We start from the raw sequence: 4,655 nt of genomic DNA on the forward strand, positions 1-4,655 counted from the left end.
GAATGACTGCTAAAAATATATATACAATCTTGTTATAGTGTCCTTGTGAGTTACGTATGTAATAAATTGTATGTATGAGTGCATATGATTCTGTGAAGAAACTATGTGTATGTGCCCGGGATGTATACTCTGATACATGATTATGTGATGTGAGTCTTGACATCACAGTGGTATTCAATGAAGTCTATCAGGATAGTAAACACGAATTTCGATATGACAATTGTAAGGAAAGTCAATGGCCACGGCACATTTTGGAAAAAGAGGATGAGTTGCATTTATCAACTAGGGTTTTCTACGAGTCCTAAGGCAATGATGGGCAAACCTCACACGAAGTGAGTTTAGGCAAATCTATATCACAAACACGGTAATTCTTGGGTATTTAGGTGGCATCCTTTCTAGCCTTTGTGGCTTATTCTATTGGCCCTTCTGTTGTACTTCTATTTGGCCTTTGTGACGTAATCTGCTAAGCCTGTGTTGCGTATCCTATATGTCGCCTTTGTGGTACATTCTATTTGACCTTTGTAGCGTACTCTGCTAAGTCTATGTGGTGAATTATGTATCGCCCTTGAAATAAGTTCTGGATAAATTCTGAGAAGTTCTTCGATAGATAAGTCTTTGATAAGAATATGATATCTCTAGAGTTATTTTGGGTTGATTAGTTCTGTTATATAATCGAATAAATCTATGTGTTTAAAGAGGTTATCCACCGTGATCATCTGTCAGTTTAGAATCTGGAAGTATTTTTAGTAATAAGAGATAAAAAAGTGTTCATCAGTTTGATTTCATCTGTGATATATAGGGTTGGGAAATCTGAGTTGTTGGTATTCGCTATATATGAATAGCTTCATGTTTCGACTATAGAACTATCTAGTAATTGCACCATCTATCAATTTAGGTATTGTCTTGCTTTGTATCAAGAGTTGTGAGGAACATTTCTGAATGATCTATTAGTTCAGAATACATATGAGTTGTGTTGGGTGTTGAAATATGAAATGATTTGATTGGTATACTAATGATATTCAACTCCGCAAGGGAATCTGCCAAAAGTGTAGATATCTGTCAGTGAATGGTGTTTGTGAACAATTGTTCTGGAATAAATGATACAAGTTGTCTGAACAGAGAAGAAGAAGTAGTATTATCTGGAAAAATCTAAAATCAGCCAATGTGTTAAGTTAAGGATAATTTATTAAGTATGGTAAGTGGCGCATGGGTATATATATGTGTGTTTTGGACGATGTAAAGGTATCAGCCAAAGACAGATTTGGTAATCTAAATAATCAAGATGAAGAGTTCAACATGAAAAGTTTATAGGTAAATTTTATTTTCAAACTCACTAAGTTCGTGTAACTTATAAGTATTATGTTTTTGTTTCAGGTTATGTCGTGTGAATGAGTTCGATAGGAGAGACAAGCCAGATTAGGCCAACGAAGTGACAATCTAGGATATTATGCATACATTGGATATATTTAGATAGTGGTGTATTGTAGGATTATGTTCTGAGAGTCTGTCCTTAGCAAACTTTTAGTGTTGTAATAAGTTGTAATTATTCTGATGTATTATTTTATTTTTTAAAATACCTTTATTTAGTTCTTTAATATTGAACATTTAAATAAATAATGTTTTAAATAAATAATAATTGTTGATTGTTTTAAAATTTTTCTAAGTTTGTAAAGTAATATCTAATATCTGGACCCAGCAGATCAGGTCGGGTTCAAGGTGTTACAATATCTATGTTTGATCATAAGTTATGATATTTGTGGAAATTGAAACACATGGCTAGTAAATGTGATTGAATTGAAATGAATAAGTGAATAATATTATATATGTTGTTGTATCTAGGAGAGTGGATCATTAAATGTATGAATATTCATTTTTAGATTCAATCGACAGAATTTGGAAATTGATATGTGACAGTACAGGGTATGAATATGCAAATATGAATGATTGATACCCATATGAACTTAGTACAAAGCTAGGATACAATTGGCATGTCAATATGATCTTATGCGCGTTTGTGTATGGGATAGTTGATGATATTATGACAGGTTATTTCAAAATCCAACATCTGTTGCGGATTATCGAATACTCTTTGTCTCTACGAAGACCTTAGGGTGGTGGAGGGACGTATTTGAATATGATTAAACATTTGATGCCTATGGGCTTTGCATTTTGGTCCCTTGGTGTGGTATAGTTTATTCTCATTTGAGCTATCTTGGTGTCGTGTAGTTCACCCGTATGTCCGAGTCCATTTTACTAAGGTTCTATTGGGCAAAACATTGAAATTGAATCTTGAGATTAGAAAATGAAATAAATCAAATTTGGTAAGGTATTATGAAATGTGATTTAAATTGAAATGGAATGAACTTATGAATTGATGATAGTATATGAAATTATGTATTAGAATGAGTTGGTGATGTTTTGTACATGCTATAATGCCTAACACATTTGTATATTTATGCTTGTTATGCACTTTGTTGTGACATTATGTGTCAAGCTTTAACCAAATGTATGCCAAATCCTTTTGGTAGTAGCATGCTCATCTATGTGCAAGGTAAGTGTTGTAATTTCCATTTGAACTTACTAAATATTAAATGTTTATCTATCATTGTTTTTCCTACATGTAGATCTCTAGCTTGTAGAACTCATCAAGCCAGATCAGTACAGATAACACACTATCATCAAGACGGTAGAAATATGTACATTTTGGTATCTCATGTTGTGGCATATATATAAGGTCTTTAATATGTAAAATGTCATCCCTAATTATGAATGATAATATTGGATTTGTGCCTATGGGTATGTGTGTGTTAAGCTTGATATATGGTCTAATTATGCCTAGTTTTTTGTCATGGATTGTGTGTGCCATTTGAGCATTTGGTTTTAAAGGTTTCTTAAGCCTTAATTGCACGAGTTGCCATGATATAATCAATTGAGAAGTTGGGATGAACATTTACTTGTTATGCTTGCCATTATAGGTCTTAAAAGTCAGCCATATTATGTGATTCATAGGGTGGAAACAAAAAGGGATTGAGCTTGTAGTAGATTGCTCTCAAGGTCGCGACACCACCATATAGATGTCGTGACACCAACCTTTAATGTCGCAATGCCAACTCAGTGAAGTTTGGAAATTTTACATTTTAGTCCTCAAGTTGTTATGTCAACCAACTGGAGGTCGCAACATCACACCCTTGAAGTCGCAACTCCAACCCAAAATATTTTGAAACTTTTTAGTTTAGTCCTCCAATGGTCTCAGGTTATGAAAAGAGTTTTTGTAAGCTTGTATAAACCCCGACTAAGATAATATATTTTTTATGTGAAAAAAATAATATTCTTTATTATTTAATATAATTTTAATTTTTTTTAAATTATATCTGTCATGTGGCATATTAAGAGACTGTTACGTATTATAGATTGGAAGCTCCCTATTTCATATCGATTGCAAATTATTCCAGTTGATAAATTTTGGAGACCTATATTATATACCCCAAGTTTTGCTAACTAATTACCCACCAAAATTTCTTCCCGTTTTAATCTCTTCTCCATCATAAAATTCAATAAACTAATTTTAAAAATATTTTTAATATACATAAGATAAGTGATACTAACATGCAACAATATGTTCTCTTGTGAATTAATCATAATTTTAGAAATCTTTGGTGAAGTATTTATATTCTTTCAAAGTAGTGGTCCTTTGTCGAAGATAAATATTTTTAGTATAATATATTTTTAAATTAATATATATATAGAGGGAAATTATTTAGTAGACACTTAATGTCATTTTTCAACTTTACAAATGTGGTTGAGATTTTTCAATATACCCTTAAATTATAATTAAAAATAAGAAAATTAATATATTGGACATGTGGCAAAATATTAATCTCAATTGTAGAGTTAAAATTTTCCATCGAGTACACTAAATAACTATCCATATATAAAAAGAAACTTTAAAAGGTAAATTTGAGAATGAAAAAATAAATATGCAAGTCAATAATATATATTATGATTCAAAGTAAATAAAATAAAATTAAATAAATATTCACAAATATGTAAGCCAAAATTTATTTATCAATATAAATAATGTAACACACTACACTCAACCCGATTTAGTCGTCGAATCTAAATGTATGATGTCATATTATATTACCAAAGCAACTCAGACTAACGCAATACATTTCCACTACTCTTAACTTATAAACATCAAACAATTTAATCATCATTGCTATTTATGTACATGCATTATAGATGTCAATTGTATTTAATTAACAAGTCTCGTGGTTACACGAGGTCGACATCAGAGTCAAAATTCAAAGTAACCTATGCCAACATAGCACCCCATTGATATGCATCGATTTAGCTTGTATAAATACATCCAAACCATTCACGATCATAGCTTACAACACATCAAATAGTCATAGAAAGATAATATAACAAGCTGAACTATGCAAATAACTATCATCATCATCATCATATAACTAAGTTCAACTATAAGGCACCTTAATATCCAACAATACTAAAACATATAAGAACTCTCCAAGATATCATTAAAACCTTGAGACTCTAACCTAGGAAATAGTTAAAAGAACACAAATTTGTCTGAGCTGAGTCTTGTACTTGGGATGCTTTACGAGTCTCTGTTATGAATAGCTTTAGTATTA

The sequence above is a fragment of the Gossypium arboreum genome, chromosome 12 (genome assembly GCF_025698485.1).
Source record: "Gossypium arboreum isolate Shixiya-1 chromosome 12, ASM2569848v2, whole genome shotgun sequence".
Taxonomy (NCBI): Eukaryota; Viridiplantae; Streptophyta; class Magnoliopsida; order Malvales; family Malvaceae; genus Gossypium; species Gossypium arboreum.